At 47.5% G+C, this 21718-nt stretch overlaps 1 protein-coding gene and 2 pseudogenes across 3 annotated transcripts in view; 1 reads left to right on the top strand and 2 right to left on the bottom strand.

Moving 5' to 3' along the window:
• LOC135918254 (endothelin-converting enzyme 2-like) overlaps positions 1 to 21718 on the bottom strand; it is a 99428-nt gene that overhangs the window by 32555 nt on the left and 45155 nt on the right. The gene's annotated exons all lie outside the window — the stretch shown is intronic.
• Positions 8789 to 9826, bottom strand: LOC139055386 (uncharacterized; annotated as a pseudogene).
• Positions 13604 to 15522, top strand: LOC139055912 (tigger transposable element-derived protein 6-like; annotated as a pseudogene).

The following is a 21718-nucleotide window of genomic DNA, read 5'->3' as shown; positions in this document are numbered from 1 at the left end:
TTGCCACTAAGATATTCTGTTCGTTGTTGTGGCATAACGTGTCCGAGTGTTCTTGCACCAGGCCGAGCCCGGCCGAGGCGGCAATGGCGTCGGCAACCACCGCAGGGCCAACCTTTGCTATGTTAAGTCCCCCGCGAGGATTATAATAATACGGATGTCATCTTTTAGCAATGGCGGTAGTCTGCTCGCGCGGATGATGGTGTTTTTAACGTTTTCACGGCCGCGGGTCTCAGTTCCTCCACGTTTCAACACGCCATATGGCCGAGTAGGGTTAACGCTCTCACTTTTGGCTGCGGCGCGGCGAGTCGTGGCTGTCTGCCAGCCTTCATCCGGGGTGATTTCCTGCACGACAATGTCTTCCCCGGTCACTTGGAACTCCATATCTGAGCACAAAAATTGCAGCCCAAGTGGCGGAAGCGACGATGTGGAAGAGAGAGAACGCGCCAGAAGCGGCGCCGCGCTAGCTTGCGCTCGCCACATCGGATTAGAAGCTCCACTCGTTAGTGCTAGCGACGCGGCGGCCGAGTGACGATGGTAAAATCGCTATAGAAGGTAGAGATAAACACTCACAGTGTCCAGGAAAGTGTCCAAAGATGAGTTCGTGCAACTTCACCGAGCCGTCGTGCTCAAATATTCACGTGAAACAGTGAAAAATCACCACGAAACCATTGGTAGAAACAAGAGTTGAATTGAATTCGTCCACACACTCCGGTGTCTTGTTCTTCCCATGCAGGAGTTCTACCGATTGCTTCGCGACGCTTTCAGCACCTCCGAAAGGAAAGAAATAGTGGAACAGGCATTGTCTTCGGTGTTCCAAATGCCGACCAAAACCGTCGCCATGTTCGTCGAAGATATGACGCGATTGTTCCGTCGGGCCGACCTACTAACGCCAAAATACAAGAAGGTGCGTCTGTTGTTGCGAGGCGTAAAAGAACAGCTTTTCACGGGCCTCGTGCGAAATCATCCTACAACGGTGTCTCAGTTCGTTCGTGAGGCAACAGCCATGGAACGTATGATGCGGCAGTGGCTCTCGCAGTATGAACGCCAGACCACCAAGGGACTGCTGCATGCTCTCTCGTACCTGCAAATGTCTACAGGGAGTTCATTACCGAACCAATACGGCAAATTGTTCGAAACGAACTGCAGAAGTCTTATGCGTCGGCTCCGGCCCCTCCGGCACTGCGGCGGCTCTTACGAACGTCATTCGGGAGGCAATCGGCAGAGTGGTTCATCGCTCGCCACCAACACGTACCGCACCCCCCACTTTTCGTACGCGGATGATCTTCGAGTTTGCGCGCCGTGGACGGACCGTTTCTCGCAGCCGCCTGCTGGGATTCCTCGACGCTTCCCAAGTCCGAATATGCAAGCAGTCTTTCATCCTGGTCCATGCAGTCTACTGTATGGCGCGCTCCCGACAACAGTCCTTTGTGCTACTCCTGTGGGGAGGCTGGTCAAATGTATCGCGACTGCCAGTACCGACGGATTGCTTTGTGGCGATACCATCCGAACGCCAGTTGCCCATGCTATGGCGAATGGCCGCACGAAATCGAGGAACACATAGAAAGTAACCGGCTTCCTCCTGCCCTGCAGCGAAGATAGTCACGGTCGCCCTTACCTCGTCTGTAGGCGTCACCATACCGCGCTCGACCCGCTTTTGATCCCGCTGGAGTCAATGGTGGAAGCCCGCGCCGGGGCAGCTGAATACGGTGACCTCCGGGGGTGAGGCCACTGTCATGCGAACCGTTAAATATCCTCCGCCGACGCCAACCCTCGCGACGTACCTCTGATGCCTTCATTGGAAACTGCCAAAGGAACTTACGCTGCTATTACTGCTTCTATCGACGGTTATCCCTTAACTGCACGTATCGATACGAGAGCTGATTACTCTGTTATGAGTGCCTCACTGGCCACTCGGCTGCGCAAGGTGTTGACAGTGTGGGACTATGTAATTGTCTTGGGAAATATAATTGTCTTATATTTTGCGATCACTAATACTGGCGACACTGCAGCCTCCCTTTTGTTTGTTTGCTGTTGCTCAGAGATTAAGCGCTGCTCCGCATGCTTGCTGTTGATTTTGACTTGAATTCGGGTTTGCCTAATTTTGGCGACTGAATGAATTACCCATATTTATCAACGCTGCATGCAAGTGACGGTGTTTAGGTCCTTAATAAATGTTGTAAATTGCTAAAAGTGTTCTTTTCTTGTGAATAGTTAGCATTGCCTACTGGGAAGAGAAGCAATACTGAGACACATATCATTCGCGTACATTTTACACGGATTGGTTAAAGGCTCTGCCGAAGGGGTCAATGAAATTTGCAGGTTATTTTTTCAGTCAAAAATTCTGCAAGAGAGCTTCATTCAGTCAATCTAAAAGACATTCTAAAAGATTACACCCTTTGCGGTGGATATCTAACACACAACAATAATTGTCATCTTTCTTGCTTGCGTTCCTGTTCTTGAAAACGCCGCGCCGCTACTTTCCTGTCGGCAGTGCTATGTCATGCTGATAATGCGCATGCCGTTCGTTACTGGGAAGTACCGGGTTCGGCGCGTTATAGAAAGGAAATGCGGACAAGACAGTTGACGTTTATTGTTGCGTGAAAAGATACGACTCGAGTGTGGGTATATGCTGTCCATACCATTACAAAGAATCGTTAGCTACCTCTTCCTCTTTAATAGATGTAATGAATATTGTTGTGTGTACATATTTAAGTGTATTCTGTCTGCGCATGCTGTACACCGTGGAAAGTACATATATACTTTTTACGGTGAACAGCATGCGCAGGCGTGTGTGTGTGTGTGTGTGTGTGTGTGTGTGTGTGTGTGTGTGTGTGTGTGTGTGTGTGTGTGTGTGTGTGTGTGTGTGTGTGTGTGTGTGTGTGTGTGTGTGTGTGTGTGTGTGTGTGTGTTGAAGTGAGAAATACGGATGAGGTAGCCGCCGCTGGTGCTTCTAATGCGCTTGTCCTCCAATTGTCAGGATCCGCAGAAATCAAGCGAAAATACAAATTATAGGCCGCACACACCCGCACCAACAATTATACAGTAAGCTTGTTGTATAATGAGATTTTAAGTAAAAAAGCTGCAGGTGACCCAAAAGAAACTTCAAATGATGTGAGCAACAGAGCTGTGTTATTGATAATTTAGGTGAGGGGGGGGGAGAGTAGCCTTCGGCATTGAGGGGGGGGGGGAAGGCGTCGGAAACATTTGTAAGGAACTCGAGCCCATACCCTCACCCGCTGTTTCCGTATTAGTCGTCTACTGTTGGTAGAGTGACACAACAAAGGTGTTTGTGTTATAATTATAGGCAGCGTTTCCATGAATGCCACAGCCGGTCATCGCTTCATAGACGCGCTTTCTTACCAGCTCAATGTAGCCTCCTTAGTCAGTTTTAGCAGAAGCCAACGCCCTGAAAATGCTCCTACGCACCACAACCACCTCCTAGGTGTTTTCTCGCCAACGTCATCACGTACCGCATTAGAGTGGAGCAGAAAATTAGTGACACACTGCACATTTAGGCTTTCGTAGCGCTCCGCATCGTCAATGTATCACCAGCCCAAATGTTGTGGCGCCATCTACTAACCGGAATTCAAAGCAGTTTTACTGCGCTACGCTGCTTCTGGAGCCCTAGCAGCGTGGAAACCTACAACTGACCTCAATAACGACAAAACATACTTTATGTTTTCTTATCAGAGTGAGATGGGACTGAGCGATGATGATTTTTGCAATTTATTTGCTGCTGTCAGGGCGCAGAGTCAGTACCAACCTCGAATTGGGATCGAAGCGGGCGGTCTATTTTGCATACAGCGCGGCCAGGTTGCTGCGCAATCATGGTTAGGGTAGATGTTAATGTTACTTGTAGTAGCCACCACAATAATTGGCGGTATACATTGTGCATGCACAAGGGACCCAATATCTCACGTATCGCTGTAACGTATCACGTGTCAATTAAAAAGGAAACTCTCTTACCCGGCAATTATGAGACTTTTAAGGCCGGAACTATATTTTTCTGCGCAAAGATATTGCCTGTGTACAGCTCGTACGATGGGCCGTACTGCGAGCGACTTGTGAGATAGAGTTTTTTTTTTTTTTTGTAGACGTAGTTTATCTGAGAGATTGGGGTTGAGCAAGCCGACAATGAAGCGCTCGCGGGCGAGCCTTTCCTCGAGTTCTGGCGTTGCGTAGTGACAGCTCGTTAGCCATGTAGAAGGCATCAGCTGTTTCCCCTGGCTGTTGGGCACGGCGGTAAAAGCAGGCCGTTGATGCAGCTCGTTAGGCTGATGAAAGAAATTGTGTTAACAGGGTTTTTGGATGGCTGCAGCATCTTTCAGTTTAGCGCATCCCAGTGGCATTGTGGCGAGTACGACGCGTACTTGCGGACCCCAGCAGTAAAGCATGAGACGCGCTTGAACTTCCGCCGCAGCCATGTAGAAGCCCGAAGTGAAAGTGTAATCTTTGTAGTGGAGGAGCTACGAGGCCCAAGAACCTGTATATAGAACCTGATGATATCGTATAGTATTACGATATCATCGAGCGATGCTCAAGGGAGGAGCCGTCGCGAGAACGACGACGAAGTGGGTCTGTGCCCTTGGCGCGAGTGAATGTCGGCCTGGCGCTCTGGCTCCAGTCCAGTGTACATAGCCTGTAAATAGCGTCTTTCGTCTGTCTTTCTACACGTAACGATATTGTCGAAGTCGAAAGGTGGCGCGGGGCGTAGCTGAGCCAGCTGCGAAGCATCGGTACGTGGCAGAGTTAGCCATGGTGGGAGGTGTTGGATTCAGTCCAACTGGATTCTGTCACATTGAACTATGTACGAGCGTTAAGCCTTTTGACTTGTCGCACTTCTGACACCACGTCCTGGGCGGTTGAGTGGGTAGGCTGAGTAATCGGCCTGCCGACATCACTGCCAGAGGAAGCGAACAGAGACCAAACGCATCAAACGGGAGACTGCCTTATCCCGCCCGGGAACGCCGTTTGGTACAACCACGATAGGCATCCTGGTGGCATCTATGTTAAGTGAGGCATACTGCACACCCCACTATATGTAGAATGTAATAAAGCGCCTGCCAAAATAAATGGCACCAAGATATTTAAAATATTTAAAAGCAACGCAAAGTTCTACTGGAAGGGAGGAAGTCATCCCGAGCAAAGTGTTAAAGGGCCCCTGAAACGGTTCGGACAAATTTTGTAGACGCGTAGGGTACAGCTTAAGTAGAACATTCGCACCACAATTTAAGCGAAGCGTTACGTATTAATGGAGTTACAAGCGATTAGAAGTTACCCTCCTCCCTAGCCATGCCTTTCCTCCTCAACTCGCTCGCCGAGCGAGCGGCGCTAGGCTCCGCCTTCACTGGTCCTGCGTCACGATGCGACGTCACATCGTCCACTTCCGGTTGTTGGAGCACGCCTCCTCCAGCGCGAGACCTCTCCGCTGGCCGCTTGGCCGTCGACCGAGAGCCATCGAAGCAGCGTGCGTTGCGAGCATTCTGTCGTAGCGCCGAAGGTGGCCGGTATTCCAGTAACCACAGGCAAGCTGGTCATTTCTGCAAATGACTGGAGGCATAAACTCAAGCTGATGAAGGAACTTCAGAGTAGACGTACGTGAGCAGCCTGATCGGTCTGCACTGTCCAGACACTTGTTGGCGCAGCGCTTAACCAGTCAAACGAAGAGCTAATATTGCTCTAACCAAGTGTAAAACATTTTAAACATTTATAAGAACAACGTGTTGATGATTACACTTCTGCGACAAATACACACCAGCAGCAAAGAAGAATGCACTTCGTTGCTGCTACTGTGTATGGTTGAGCTCTGTGCCACCAGTTGGCTGCACCATGCAGACCATTCACATTTACCTTTCTGCACATCTCATGGCTCATCCCGGCGCAATCAAGCGGCCAGACCCTGTCCCCTTGCGCTTGTGTTTGCCCTAATACCGGACTTGCGAAACGCTATTGCGCTAGTAATCTTCCGCTGTAAAGTGACGGCCACAAACGCGCAAATCCTGGCGCCTATCGGATAGCCGCAGTCCGATGCGCAGCAGCCAGTTCGCTCGTATGCTGCCTTGCAGAGAGACACGATTTCGCAACTTCACATCTTTCCAGTCGCTACGTCTGCAGCCCACAACGCAACAAGGGTGGTTCATCGTGCTCACGAAAAGACTGATCGACACTGACGGCGGAGCTCTTGTCAAAGACTGCGCACGTTGTAACACAAGCAGACGACACTTGCTGTGTGCCGGAAGTGCTCAAGTGTACTAAAAAACTATTCTTGTGTATTCTCTTCAAGTTATTTTCGTTTTACAAAAACAAAGTAACTAACATTCCAACTATTACAAGCATCATTTGTTCACCATAAAGTTGGAAAAATTATCGACCACGCGCCCTGGTCAGCCAATCAGATAGCTCGCCCATGTGACGTCATATGGGTTATTTGCATCATATGGGTAGGGGCGGCTTAAAATTCCGCCGAGCAGTGCGCTGCGATCGACAGCGATGTGCATTTTTAAAACCTTATAATAAATTACACGCTTTACGCAGAGCACTTAGATGTGCCAATTAATGATCAGAAGGACCTACTCTAACGACTCAGTACGTTTGTAGAAAATCGCCAAAATCGTTTCAGGGTCCCTTTAATAAAAAATCTGGATAAATTAAATCACCTTTTGCCGATGCTCAAGTTTCTTATTCATATCGCTCTCCCATGTGCTTCTTTGTTTTTTTTTGTTTATTTATGTGTGTGGGGGGGGGGGGTCCTCACCACGGCCTCTCCGCAGTTATCAAACTTTCCACTACGCCCCCTCCTTTTCCTCCTTTTGACTAGTACAACCATCGCAGAAGTTAAACCTGTCCTGCTCTGCAAGAAAAGAGAAACGTTTCGCTTTAGAATCAGGACCCTGTTTGGATTATTTTTCCTAAAAGGAAATTGTAGCCCTTGCTGATACTGGGCATACTATTAGTGAAGGCAATCTGCCAATGACAGAGAGAAGCTACGTAAGAGAAGACTTGTATGGGGGGAGAGATTCGGCCCCAGGTTTCCGCACAAATTTCGGAATAGTGACAACTGGCGCAATACTTTAGGCAGTTTTCTGTTCCATATCTATTACACTAAACAGGAGTGCGCGAAATATCTGACAGCAGTGCTGGGCACCAATTTAGACTTCTTTAAGCAGTCGAAAAATGCGGGCTCGGCCAGATCCATGAACAGAAAAAGAAATAACAGCAGCCTCGTGCACGGGCTGCTTTATAGCTTTCTTGTTAGCCGGGGCACTTGCAGTGCTCTGCAGTGGCTGCACGTAAACGCGTCGCAACTATGACGTGGGGAATATGATTGTAATGCTTCGTATATGTGCGATTTTGACACATCATAACAACGATTTAAAGATTTTATAGGTAATAGTAGTATGATTCGATCCTGCGTTTACGTCGTCGGGCATCCAGCCAGGCAGCTTGAATCGTTGCATAATAGCATTGATTACGTCGCCGAAGGCCTGTTTCGAACCCTGGTACCCAAGCACACTCATTAAACCTCACATGCAAGCTGTTGTAGGAGGGCAATCCGAATTACTGTCCCCCAGATATTGTATCTTTCCGTTGAGTGCGGGAGTTGGCCGACGTGGAGGAGGACTTTGAGATGAAAACTGGAGGTTTATATTCATTATTTACAGTAAAAACATGAAGTCATTAACAGTCATAAAGTCACTAATGGCCGGCAGCAAATCGGACGTTGCAGCCCGTGGCAAGAAGGCCCAAAGAGATGAATGAAGGAATGCTTGCTCTCTGCTCCAGGTCTCTGGCTTTTAACACCTTCGGTGTCTCGAGGTCACGTCCTGTTCGGCCAATCGTCGAGCCCGCTCAGGTGTCGTCATTTTCGGCCCATGGTAGGCGCCCGTGCGAGTGTAGTCACATTCGGCAAAGAGGGTCGCTTCATGGGCTTTACGGTCCGAGGGATCACTTGCCTCCGGTAGTACCCTTCTGGTCTGCTACTGCCGTCATAATAGGCGGATGGGTTGCTCCCAGGACTTCACGGTGAATTACAGCCGTCGTTCCCTCCGGGTTTGCATGCGCTATCACAATAAGCGGATGTGGGTTCCAAGGACATCACGGTGACTTACAGCCGTCGTTTCCTCCGGGTTTGCAACGGAGCGGGGCGAGGCGGGTTGCTCTCGAGCGTCCTTTCAGAGCCGCAAAGCAGCTTTGCTTGGAACCCAGGTTACCTGGAATCGTGTCAGGCTTCCGTTTCACTTTCAGGAAGAGTCAAGCAGTGACACAATAACTCCACGTGTGGCGCCTCGCGAACGTGGCAGATGAGCTTTTGCGCTTTTTACTTAGGTGTGACGGCGATTCGAAGTGGTTCGGTGAACTCGAAGGAGGCTCAGGAAAAGGTCCCGTATCTAACAAAGCATACCTTGAAAAATCGCAACCTCTCCAGTTTTCTTGAGAAGCTTGGCGTGCGCCTGGCATCGCCACGCAACCATTTATTTATAATATGGTGACTCCGCGCGAAATGTTTTAACGCGATAGCGTTAAGGAGCTCGTGTCGCAGAAAAACCGGTGCCGTCAGCGTCGGTGTCGGCGCGTGTCAGCGGCGTTGACCGTGAACGATAAATCATGGCAGGCACTCCATAAATAAAAAGCAACTTCCAAGATGGGATGGGTGGGAATCGAACCAGGGTCTCCGGAGGGTGAGACGGAGACGCTACCACACAGCCACGAGTTTTTTTTTTCTTTATTACCGACATGGCAAGAAGGCTACAAAACAAGACGTTGTAACAATAGACAACGGTCACGACAACATCTCTGCCATTGGTTGGCAGTCACAGGGCTAAAAACGCTTGAAATTCGCTAGCTCAGTCATCACACTGAGCCATGTTGGTTTTTCTTTTTGCAAATTATACATTTCCTTAATATGACAAATGCTTTCAATGAAGTATTCTCTAACAGGCCGGGCATTTACTTCGGCATGTCTCACGGCCATTCTAGTTTTCCATAAACTATGTAAGGACACCAGCATGAACATGTCATAGGGTACATTGTCTTCATTTAGAGTAGGCAAGAAACGAATCCCATATGGTGTAATCGGCAAGTCCTTCTTTAGTGTTCTCTGTAAGATGTCCCAATGGAACACAGCATCCCAGCAGTCAAGAAAAATGTGTTCTATTGTTTCGGGTTTCCGGCATAGTAAACAGTTGACGCTCCAAGGCACGGAAAGACCTTTTTCATCTAGCCACGGTTTGACAGGTAAAGTATTGGTGTGGAGTTGGAAAAAGAAGGACTTTACCGACGGGCGAACTGGCATTCGTTTTACTCTTTTTAGTACGTCCTTTTCAGGTCCAATGCAGAACATCGAGCGATACAATGGCACCGGCAACATTGTGTCTACCAGGTCCTTATATAAGCGCTTTCGTGGTACCCTACTTAGGTATTCCATGGAGAACCGAACCTTTAACAGCTGAAAAGCCAAGACTACCTCTTTTAGGAAACCACGCGCTCTGCCTTGACTGCACCGATGTGACGATACAATAAACTCAGGTATAGCTTCGCTCAGCCTTGTTTGAAACATAGTTCATAAAAATGGGTCATTTTGGTCCCGTAAGAAAACAAACCTCGACACAATCTGCCTAATGAACAAATGTGCCAGACCTAATCCTCCATTTTTAACCGAGCGAAAGAGATTAGTGCGACTGGTGCGCTCCCAGCTTGAACCCCATACAAACACTGCGATTACTCTGTGTAAACTTTGTATGTTAGCCCTTGACATGCACAACGCTTGGAGCACGTAAAAAATTTTGGCAACGGCAAACAGGCTGCACACTGTCGCACGAGCAAACATAGAGAAATTGTGGCCTCCCCATTTAAGTGTACGTTCACGAACCCTTTCAGTTTCGGCATTCCAGTAATCAACGGCGTCACGGTAGTGCTCAAGCGGCACCCCCAGGTACTTTGCCGGCGTGACTGTCCAACGGATATTTGCAAACGTACTCGGGTGGTCTTCCCAGTTGCCGATCCATACCCCTAGGGATTTATCAAAGTTGATAGCACTCAGCCACGAGTTCGATGCTTCCAAAAGGTACAAACGCGCCTCTAGTGAATGCGGTGTTGCCTTCGAAACGAGCCGTGGAAAGTTATACTGCGATGTATATCGGTAATTATGAACTTGTAACTTACAGAAGTCGCAATTACACGAGTAGCGAAGTGCGTTTCGCTGCATTTCTTCTGCGCTTTCCGCACACGCAGAGCCATCTTGCGGCAAACACAGAAGACCCCCTCCTCTCCATGTACGGCGCTTCCCCGACAGATGGCGCGCCACGCGCGCGTTGGAGCTGTCGCGGCTCGGACTCTCTCCCCTGACAACGCTTCGCCTTGCTCCCTCTGCAGAATCAAGCGTCCTTCCTTTCTTTAGATCACTATCTGTCTATCTCTCTGCCCGTGCCGATCACGACGTTTGGCTGGCGTGCATCATTTCCCCCTCCGGGATACCGAGTTCTTTGGTTCCTCCGCTTGCTCAGGCGCACGTTTCGTTGCTGCGCCGAACGCTGCGTTGCTCGACCATATGGCTCGGCGCTCACCGCGTCCGATGCGGGGCGCCTCGTAAGTGATGGCTGCCCTGTAGCCCATTGTCTTACAAACCTTAACGGGTCGACGGGAACGCTGTCGCGTTCCACTCTTGAAGGCGAAGCTTAAGCGTCCTCCAATTTTTAGACGTGCCACTCGACCACCTCAGATGTTTTGAAGAAATAACGCCTATTTACTGCTAGGACAGAGTGATTTCCTCAGATTTGCTTACAGAAGAAAAAAAAGACATTCCATATACGTGACGTGCTTTCTAAATTTTCGCAAGTACGCTCAACATGGTGTTTCAACAAATTAACAAAAACGCTATTTAGCGCTTACGCTTCACAACATCGCATGTTGAATATACAAAGATTCGTCTTTTGTATGTAATGGTACTAATTGGCTACATCAATAACAAGTCCCTTTGGAGTCCCGAACTCTTACAAATATCTGCCATACTTCACAATTTTTTCATGACAAGCCAATGAAGGTTTGCTTACTTTAATTATTTTACTTTATTATCCTAGAACAACACAGTTGCATAATATCATTTAAGCACCAATACACTGTAACAATATGCTGAAATAACATGCCACAAAAAATATTATGTATCTTTGGCACGTTACTTTAGCAAATTCTTACGTTGGATGAGCGCATAAATACCTACAAAATTCTTTTAAACTTTTTTAAACAGGGTTGAAGTACCTCAGACAGGCTGGCCAACGTTTCGATAGGTGGACCTATCTTCGTCAAAGGCGGCCTCGTCATCCTCGGCGTGTTAGTTTTAAAGAGTTAGTGCAGTGACTTCACGTGCGGGTGTTGTCGCTGGCGGCTGGTTTTAAAGAGAGAGATTACAAGAGGGAACAGGCGTTGTCGTCCGACGTCTGTGAGCCTCATTCTCAAGACGAAGGGACAAGAGCGTGAGAGTGGGCACGCGGGGAGGAAAGAAAAGAAATAGAAGCAGAAAAAAAGAGGGAAAAAAAGGGAAGAAAAAAGCAGGGGGGAGCCAGGGTCGTACCAAGACACAACAAAGGGGGGGGGGGTGAAAGAAAAAGAAAGAGAAAAATGAAATCTTTAAGAAATACGGGGGCTTGGGAGCGTGTTGGGGATGCGAAAGGTTAGGAGGTATTCAGGGGAGTCGTTGGCGGCATGTTTTTGAGGCATTAGAACGGCCGGTCAAGCAATAGGTCGAGTAATTTTGAAATAGTTAAGGTGGCGACGAGGAGTCTGCGGTGCAATGTGTGGGGTGACTGAAAGGCAGCGGCATGGTCTTTCAAGGGACACTGCCCCACGCGCTTAACGTAGGTGTCGTTACGGCGGCATCCAGAAGGCGATACTCCGGGTTGAGGCGCCGAAAAAGGCATATTGACTTCGGAATGTGTTGTCGAGGGGGTTTCAAAAAAAAAGACTAAAAAAGGGGGCAGGGGGAAGGGGGGGCGAAATCGGTATAGCAAACAGGAGGGTGCAGCGCGATAGGAAATCTGTTTCTAGAATCCCCATAAATATGTTCGCGTAGGTTGGTGCAAAAGGCGTACCCATGCTTGTACCATGTATCTGTAGGTAGTAACTCTCTTCAAATTCGAAGTAGTTCTCCTTGAATTAGTTCTCACACATAACTACTTCGAATTTGAAGAGAGTTACTACCTACAGATACATGGTACAAGCATGGGTACGCCTTTTGCACCACCCTACGCGAACATATTTATGGGGATTCTAGAAACAGATTTCCTATCGCGCTGCACTACCAAGCCCCACACATACCTACGATACATAGACGACATACTCATAATCTGGGGACATGGCCAAGACAGTCTAGATAAATATGTATCCTTTCTGAATTCTGTTCACCCAACAATAAAATTCACATCAGAATCCTCAACTGAGCGCATAAACTTTCTGGACACAACAATATACATTGACAATGGTGAACTAAAGACAACGCTGTATAGGAAACCTTTCGACAAACAACAGTACCTAGAATATACCAGCCACCATCCCAAACATTGCAAACAAGGCATCTTTAAAGGCCAAGCCACACGACTACGTCGCATTTGCGTTGAAAACCAAGACTACATAGATAGACTCGATCACCTTAAAGAAACGCTATCAAACAGGAACCACCCAAACAGTGACCTTCAAACAGCCTACATCGCTGCAACCAAACTTGATCGAGCCGAGGTCCTCAAGCCCCGCCCGATGATCACAAGAACAACAACGCCTCTTCTTACTACTAAATTCTCAAACGCACTCCCAAACGTGAATAACATCCTAAGTAAATACTACCCGATTCTCACCAGCAACCTGAAACTTAAGAAGATTTTTCCCGACCCTCCCAGAGTAGCCTACAGACGCAACACTAATTTTAAAGATGTTCTTGTGCACGCCAAACTACAGAAAAAGAAGAAGTTGGGAACCAATCCCTGTGGTCACCCCAGGTGCTCTACATGCAAACACATTCAATCCACTACTACAGTAAAAAGTACAGCGTCGAATTACACACACAAGGTAACTTCGGCTTTCACCTGCACATCAAGCAATGTAGTCTACTGTCTAGAATGTGCCGCTTGTAGCAAACAATACATAGGTGAGACCGGACAACAAATCAATACAAGACTCAATGGTCACCACGCGGACACAAAACACAATTTACCCAAAGCAGTAGCCAGCCACTTCAATGAACATGGACATATGTTTGACAAAGCAAGGCTCTATATACTACAAACAAATTTCCGTTCCCCTCGCGAAAGGAAGTACACGGAATCATACCTCATACACAAGTTTAATTGCCTACACCCGACAGGAATTAATTTGGCACGCGGCAACTTAGAATCTTTAAAAGCTGTAACTTAAATCTGAAACTCTCATATCATCAACCAATACACAAAACACATTAGGCCACCAGCCAACTTTAATTCTTAACCTCACCTACTCTTTCATTTCGGAGGAAAAAAAGGGAGAGGGGGAGAAAGGGGAAAAAAAATTCCTGCCTACTACTCAATTTAATGTACTCTTTCAGGATTTTACATCTACACCAAGTGTACGATCCCCTTCTTCCATGTACAGTTGAATCCCGCCACAACGAATACCGCCACAACGAAATTTCCGCGACAACGAATAATTTTTTATTCCCCGCGAGTATCCTATAAGAATTAATGGCCTAAATTTCTCTGCACAACGAACCATTTTTGCAGAGCGTTTCCGCTTCAACGAAATTTTCGCGTTCAAAATCGAAACCGAAACTAGTTTTATTGGCGAGAAGTCCAAGTCAAATCCAAAGCCACATTAAGCATGAAATCACGTGATTGCAGTTCCGCCATTTTGGCTTTGTGTCGTGGTCGCGTTGTTCACTCGCTGCCTTTCTCTTCGACAACGACGAGTTTTCATCCGCAGGACACGATGGCAACGCAAGTGAAAAAACGCAAAACTCTTTCCCTTGAGCAAAAAGCTCAAATAATCGCCCAAGCAGAAAGCGGAAGGAAGAAAGCGGCAATTGCTGAAGACTTCGGAATTCCTGCAAGTTCGCTGTCAACGATTCTAGGCAATAAGGACAGCGTGAGAATGGCACTTGCTTCAGGCACATCCTCGAAGCACAAAAAGGTGACGCGGCCCCTCCATGAAGAGTTGGACAAAGCAGTGCATGCGTGGTTTGTGGAAGCACGAGCCAGCAACGTCCCCCTGTCCGGAAGCATCGTCCAGCAGAAAGCCTTGAACTATGCATGCCTACTTGGCATTGATGATTTTAAAGCCAGCATTGGCTGGCTAAACCGTTTCAAGGCCCGCCATAACATCGTTGGAAAAGTGTTGTGCGGCGAGTCAATGTCAGCAGACGTGGACGGAGCAGCTGCTTGGAAGGCGAGTAACATGGCCGGAATTTTAAGCAACTTCGCGCCTGCAGACATTTACAACGCCGACGAGACCGGGCTATTCTACGAGATGTTGCCGGCTAGGACGCTCGACTTCAAGGGGCAGCGCTGTCACGGCGGCAAACACAGCAAAAAACGCATCACAGTGCTGCTTTGCACAAACATGGATGGCTCGGACAAGCGTCCGCCGTTAGTCATAGGCAAAAGTGCCAAGCCGCGCTGTTTTAAGGGAACTCGTAGCCTACCTGTGCAGTACAAGGCGAACAACAAGTCATGGATGACCCGCGCTATTTTCACCGAGTGGATGATGGCATTCGACCGCGACATGAAGCGGCAGGGCCGTAAAGTTTGCTTGCTTTTGGACAATTGTTCAGCGCATCGCTCCGACGAAGTCAAGCTCACTAACACGGAGCTGAGGTTTTTCCCTCCCAATTGCACGTCTGTCTTACAGCCTCTCGATCAGGGCGTGATTCTTAGCCTGAAGCGCGCTTACCGCGGGAGGTTAATTCAGCGGCTGCTTTTTAACACTGAAACCGGCCGAGACACGAAGGTGGACTTGTACGTGGCACTGCAGATTGTCTGCTGCCTGGAGCACACTGGGGCGCTCAGTATTTGTTAACTGTTTCAGGCACGCCGGATTTGCCGAAGGTCGACCCGTACACTCTGCTGGCCTAACACCAGGCGTTACAGACGACGACGAAGAGGCGTCACCGGCTCCGGGGATCGCGGCCGCCTGGAAAACGCTGGGAGAAATAGGAACCGTGCCGCCTAATCTCGAGCTCGACGAATACATCGGCGCTGACGCTTGTGTTGTTGTTCACGAAGATGTGAGTGATGAGCAGATCATAAAAGCTGCCCGGAATGATAAGGACTCTTCCGATGAAGAAGACGACGACGTACAGGAAGCGCCGGCTGCGGCAACCGCCGTACAGGTGATGGACGCTTTTGATGTCATCAGGAATTTCGTTGCTGTCCGAGACGACGATGTTGCAATGGGTTTGCTGACCGAGTGCGAAAATCGCGTGACGGCGTTGCTCGCCGTGAAGCGTAAGCAAACCAAGCTTACAGATTTTTGGCATTAAACGCCTTTGCTGCTGCTTGGGCAATTCTTTCTGCGTTTCACGTCAAATTTTTGCGATAACGAAGTTCCGCGAGAACGAATTTTTTTTCGTGCACCGTGAATTTCGTTATAGCGGGATTCAACTGTACACTTGCACGCGCCCGCTTCTGCACGCGTCACCCTCCTGTTTGCTATACCGATTTCGCCCCCCCCCTTCCCCCTGCCCCTTTTTTTAGTCTTTTTTTTGAAACCGCCTCGACAACACATTCCGAAGTCAATATGCCTTTTTCGGCGCCTCAACCCGGAGTATCGCCTTCTGGATGCCGCCGTAACGACACCTACGTTAAGCGCGTGGGGCAGTGCCCCTTGAAAGACCATGCCGCTGCCTTTCAGTCACCCCACACATTGCACCGCAGACTCCTCGTCGCCACCTTAACTATTTCAAAATTACTCGACCTATTGCTTGACCGGCCGTTCTAATGCCTCAAAAACATGCCGCCAACGACTCCCCTGAATACCTCCTAACCTTTCGCATCCCCAACACGCTCCCAAGCCCCCGTATTTCTTAAAGATTTCATTTTTCTCTTTCTTTTTCTTTCACCCCCCCCCCCCTTTGTTGTGTCTTGGTACGACCCTGGCTCCCCCCTGCTTTTTTTTCCCTTTTTTTCCCTCTTTTTTCTGCTTCTATTTCTTTTCTTTCCTCCCCGCGTGCCCACTCTCACGCTCTTGTCCCTTCGTCTTGAGAATGAGGCTCACAGACGTCGGACGACAACGCCTGTTCCCTCTTGTAATCTCTCTCTTTAAAACCAGCCGCCAGCGACAACACCCGCACGTGACGTCACTGCACTAACTCTTTAAAACTAACACGCCGAGGATGACGAGGCCGCCTTTGACGAAGATAGGTCCACCTATCGAAACGTTGGCCAGCCTGTCTGAGGTACTTCAACCCTGTTTAAAAAAGTTTATACCACAGTGTGCCATTCCATCTGCCAGCCCCTTTCTTGTTTTTGGTCAAAATTGTTTTGTATGTTTAGGATGCTGTATTGGGCGATAATTCTGTCCGCGATTATCGCAATACTTTATCCTTGTAAAAAGATGCCAAAATGTGCATAACATAGAAGTGCTTAACGGTGTGTGATTTTCATCATTACCTAATTTTAGCGTTTCTTTAATGCCATATACATATTTTTGAGTTTGAACCCTGCGCTACGGTCGGCATAGTTCCGTGCGGAACATGCATTTTGAATTCTATGCAAAGTGGATGTCTTAATCGGACAGTCAGCGCTCGCAGTTCGCTAGTGTAACGCCACCTTCTTCAGCACTTGATGTGTTGCCTGTGTTGCCCTGGTCCAATAAGTATTTGACAATTTCGGTCTGTCTTGTCTTTTTGTCGTACTTCCCAGAGTGCTCGAAAGTCGGCAGTCAACTCGGCACACGCGAAAGACGATGGAGGCAAACTGCCTGCGTGCTCACGCCACACTAATTAGAAAACTTCACGTTCTCATTTGAATACGTCCTTACTTCGTAATGTTTTGTCCCACCAAAGGTCGTGGGTTCGATTATATAAACTAACTCTATCTCAAATACCTGTACCTTAATTACCTTCACCAGATTGTGGGTTCGAGTCCAATCTGAGGTGCACGATTTGAATCCCACCAAAGATCGTGTGTTCGAGTGCCGTAATTAAAATTATGAAGTAGCGGTCACTTAACAGCAAAGATCGTGGGTTCGACGTCTATCAGTGGTGGTGGGTTCGACTATCAATGGCGACAACATCAATTTTGGTGCCACTGAAATTTGGTGCCATAAAGCCGGGAGGCCAATTTTTCGATAAGGCTTGAGCCACATTCAATAGTATTTTCTTTTTCACAGAATTGATTTTTCATTTTTTTACGTTTTATGTATGGCCAAACATTCCGCAACATGATGCAAGAAAATTTTCTTCCAGTCATCAATAGTTTGCGAGTTACAGTGAGTGTTCGAACCCGTACCCTCGCATTACGAAACAAAATCAGTACTATTTCTTTTACATAAATATTATTCAAAATACGAGGTGCATTAGCGCAAGCTCTTGGGCCACTTAGTGCATGATGAACTTGAAAAAGGTGGTACCAGCGAAACACAAAGGACGCGCACACATGCCAAAGGCGTTAGGCACGGATCTTTGGTTTGTGTGGGCGTCCATTGTTTTTCGCTGGTACACCCTTTTTGAAGTTATTCAACACAGTTTTTCATTTCGTGTTGCCCCTAGCGGCTACACAAAGAAAACGAGACTCTAGTGCATCTCGTGGAGGCTCCGTCTTTGACGTCGGTGCATTTTAGGCCGCTTTGCAATTTCTGACATCTTTCATGCGATTTGAATATTTGTTTGCGTTTTTTTCTCAAAACTAGACTCTGCTCCACAGCATGTTACCCCTACTTTAACACCTTTTTTTAAATAAATATTTTTATGTCAAATTTCGCCTACTAATTCTCCACAGGAAGATGTGCATAATGATTTCGAACAAAACAAATTAGTGCAATATTTTTTAATAGACATCTCATTTTGCAAACTTGACATATTTTTTTTTAATTTGTTTAGTTTTTCGAACACTATTTCATTAATAATTATCCTAATCCATTTGTCCTAATATATTGCAGAGGCCTACCATGCACAAATACCTCCCACAATGACCGACGGTCGAGCATGGCCGGTAAACTGGCAGTCCTAATCCCAAGTTAGATGAAGACTTCAGTGAGGAGGAAATCAGAACGGCACTCCAAGGTCTCAGCGGCAGGTCAGCCCCGGAACCGGACAAGGTAAACAACAAAACGCTCAAAAACCTGGAAGACAAATCTGTCACCAAACTCACGGGCTATATGAACAAGTGCTGGAGAGGAGAGAAGGCCGCTTCCCGGAGCCATGGGATAGGTCCAAGGCAACCTCATACCCAAGCACGGAAAGCCGTTGAGTTTGGAGAACCTACGCCCAATCTCTCTCACGTTGTGCGTGGGTAAGGTCTTGGAACACACCTTCCTGAACCGTATCAACAGCCATCTAGAAGAGACGGAAGCCTACCCCCTCACCATGATAGGCTTCCGATGCCGCCTGTCTACGCAGGACGTCATGTTACAGCTAAAGAACCAGATCCTTGACGACAAGTCAAGAAACACCAGAGCCATTCTAAGACTAGACCTGGAGAAAGCATTCCACAACGTCACTCACGAATCGATCCTTAAACACGTGTCTAATCTGAACCTGGGGGAAAGGGCCTACAACTACGTGACAAACTTTCTGAACAATCGCAAAGCCACCCTGACGGTTGGCGACCTCGAGTCCGAAGAACGAACCCAGGGAAGTGCAGGTACCCTGCAGGGCCGAGTATATCTCCGCTCCTTTTCAACTTAGTCATGCTGGGTCTCCCCCGCAAACTACGGGAATACGAAGGAATCCACCACGCTATATGTATTTGTTTATTTATGGTACCCTCAAGGCCCGAAGGCATTACAGAGGGGGTGGGAAAACGGGGAGCATAGCAATGAAATACAAAAAATAAACAATGTAGCGTGTTAGTAATTCCTAATTATACAGTACTATGTATTATCTCGATTGCCTAATGTTTGTAAGTACGACAGACAATGTAAACAAAATTGCATCTTGATAATTCCTGTTAGTACAATGTTAACCAGTGTCGTCCTTAGTCGCTTGTAAGTACGGCAAGTAAATGAAATAACCTGTTAATAATTCCTATTTATACAATGTTAGCTAATGCCTTACGAAAGAGTTTGTTGCCGACAATAGATACAATTTCACAAGGAAGAAGGTTCCACTGCCGTGATGATCTGGGAAAAAAAGAGTGACTGAAGCTGTAAGTGTTGCCTGTTTGAAGTCCGACCTTATGGCGATGATCGATGCGGATCGATAGGTAATGAGGTTGAGAAATGACGTTACTGTGAATGGAGGAATGGTAATAAAATTTGTGAAACAGTGTCAAACGTGTTATTGTTCTACGAGATGCAAGTGATGGAAGAGATAGATAGTCTTTCATTGATTTTATGCTAGCGGTACGGTTATAAGTGGAAAATATGAATCGGACTCAATTATTTTGGACCAGCTCCAGTGAGGAAATAAGGTTTTCATAGTGCGGGTCCCGCACAGCTGCAGCGTATTCCAACCTAGGACGCACTAAGGACTGGTAAAGTAATAATTTTAAGGATGGCGGTGCTTTTGAAATCTTGTGGCGTAAGTAACCGAGCATGTTATCAGCTTTACTTATGTGCTCAGTGTGAAGGTTCCAGGTTAGTTTTTCTGATATATGAACTCCTAAGTGTTTATACGAGTTAATGGGTTCTAGAGGAATTTTATTTAGATAGTAAGTAGCAAGAGTACTGGTACTCCTCTGCACGCGCATAACTTTACATTTATTAACATTAAGTTCCATTGGCCAAGTGTTACACCAATCAATCACATAGTTCAAGTCAGACTGAAGAGCATTAGTGTCGTTCTTAGTAATTATTTCACGATATGTCACGCAATCGTCCGCAAACAAGTGGATGTGAGATGTCAATGAAGAAGGTAGGTCATTAATATAAGTCAGGAAAATTAGGGGCCCTAGTACTGATCCCTGAGGCACACCAGAATGAACCTCGGTCAATGATGAATCATAATTATTTGCAGTAACAAATTAATAACGATATAACGATTTGGGCGGACCGCGGCAGTGACGGCCAAATTGAACATGCACTACAAACGGCCATTCACAAAGTGGAAGAGTACCTCCAAAGAACGGGCCTCAAATGCTCCCCGAGAAAGTCCGAACTACTCCTTTACCGGCCCACGCGCACAGACATGCCACCAAAGAGCTACACGGGACCCCGGGAGTACGAGGAAATCGACCTGCACATCCAAGACGGAAACGCAATCCCCAAAGTAAACAAGATAAAAATTGTCGGAATGATCATTCAGGCCAACGGAGCTAACGGCGAAACCATGGGGAAGATGGAAGGCAAAGTCAGCAGCGCCACGAGACTCATAAAGAGAATAACCAATTGACACGCGGGCACGAAGGAAGAAAACGTCATTCCACTGATCCACTCAGTCGTTGTCAGCCACATCACGTACGTAGCCGCCTACCACAACTGGTACGTCGCGGAAAAGAACAAGACCAACACGATCATAAGGAAAACGTACAAGATAGCCCTGGGCCTTTTGGAATCAACGAGCACCGAGCTCCTGGCTCAGCTGGGCATATACAACACCCTACAAGAAATGCAATGGGAGTGCAATGTAGTTATAGGAGGGATGGCGGTTACTCCGGAGACCCTGTCGTCGAGGTGGGCTGCCGCTCTGCGCAGCTCAGACCTCGGAATCCAGGCGAGGGCAGTCCAGCAAGCCCGTGAGGCGGCGTTGAAGCAGGGTCTTGACGTTCCCCCATGGGAGACCTTAGCCAGGGTCGCATTAAACCTTGCCGGACATACAAAATGTTGTATCCATCCATCCATCCATGCAATGCACTTAGCTACATAAATGCGAAAGGTTTACTGATTTCATGAATTCATTAGTTACTTAGCATTTCTGGCGCGAATAGCACTTTTACCACGTTTTATGGCACGTACTACCTGCCAGAAATAAAATGAACCATTTTCTTCACTTTACATTTTGGATAAGCTAAATAACACATGCTTATTCTGGCAAAAAATGTTGTTTAAATCCTGGCTTCCGACTTAAACAAAATACAAATTTATGTGGCCTACAACATTAAAGGTTTCGCCTTAAAAAACCGAGGGGTCCGGCGACAGCCGCCGAAGTTGGACCAGAACCGACGATGCCCACGCAGGCAACGCTGTGCGGATGCCAGAGTAGGTCAAGAAAAGTTTTGCAGGGGCCTAGTTGGCTAAGTGTATATTCTCGTTTTTGCGAAAAAATAATATTTTACAGCTAGCGCTCGGTGTCCTATGCGCGTGTATGCAATACATTCTTTGCATTCATAATTCTTGCCTAAAAACTACTGTTGGACAAAGCAAATTTTGTCCAACACGTCTATCCGGCGGCAGCAGCTCAGCTCTGCATCTTCGTTTACCGTCGTGTATATTATCGCAAATCGACGCATCTCTGCGTATTTTAATGGGAGGTTGCATCTACAATGCATTCGAAACTGCACAGGTGTCTAGGATTGCAAACTGACAACCACATTGTTCGAAGCGAGACGGCTGTTAAGACGGCCCTAAGCCATCGTTCTCGCCGCGTTTTCTGAACTCTCCGATTAGG

Source organism: Dermacentor albipictus, chromosome 2 (assembly GCF_038994185.2).
Source record: "Dermacentor albipictus isolate Rhodes 1998 colony chromosome 2, USDA_Dalb.pri_finalv2, whole genome shotgun sequence".
NCBI classification, from domain to species: domain Eukaryota; kingdom Metazoa; phylum Arthropoda; class Arachnida; order Ixodida; family Ixodidae; genus Dermacentor; species Dermacentor albipictus.
Note: the sequence above shows the minus strand (reverse complement) of the source record. Positions and strands in the feature narration are given on the sequence as shown.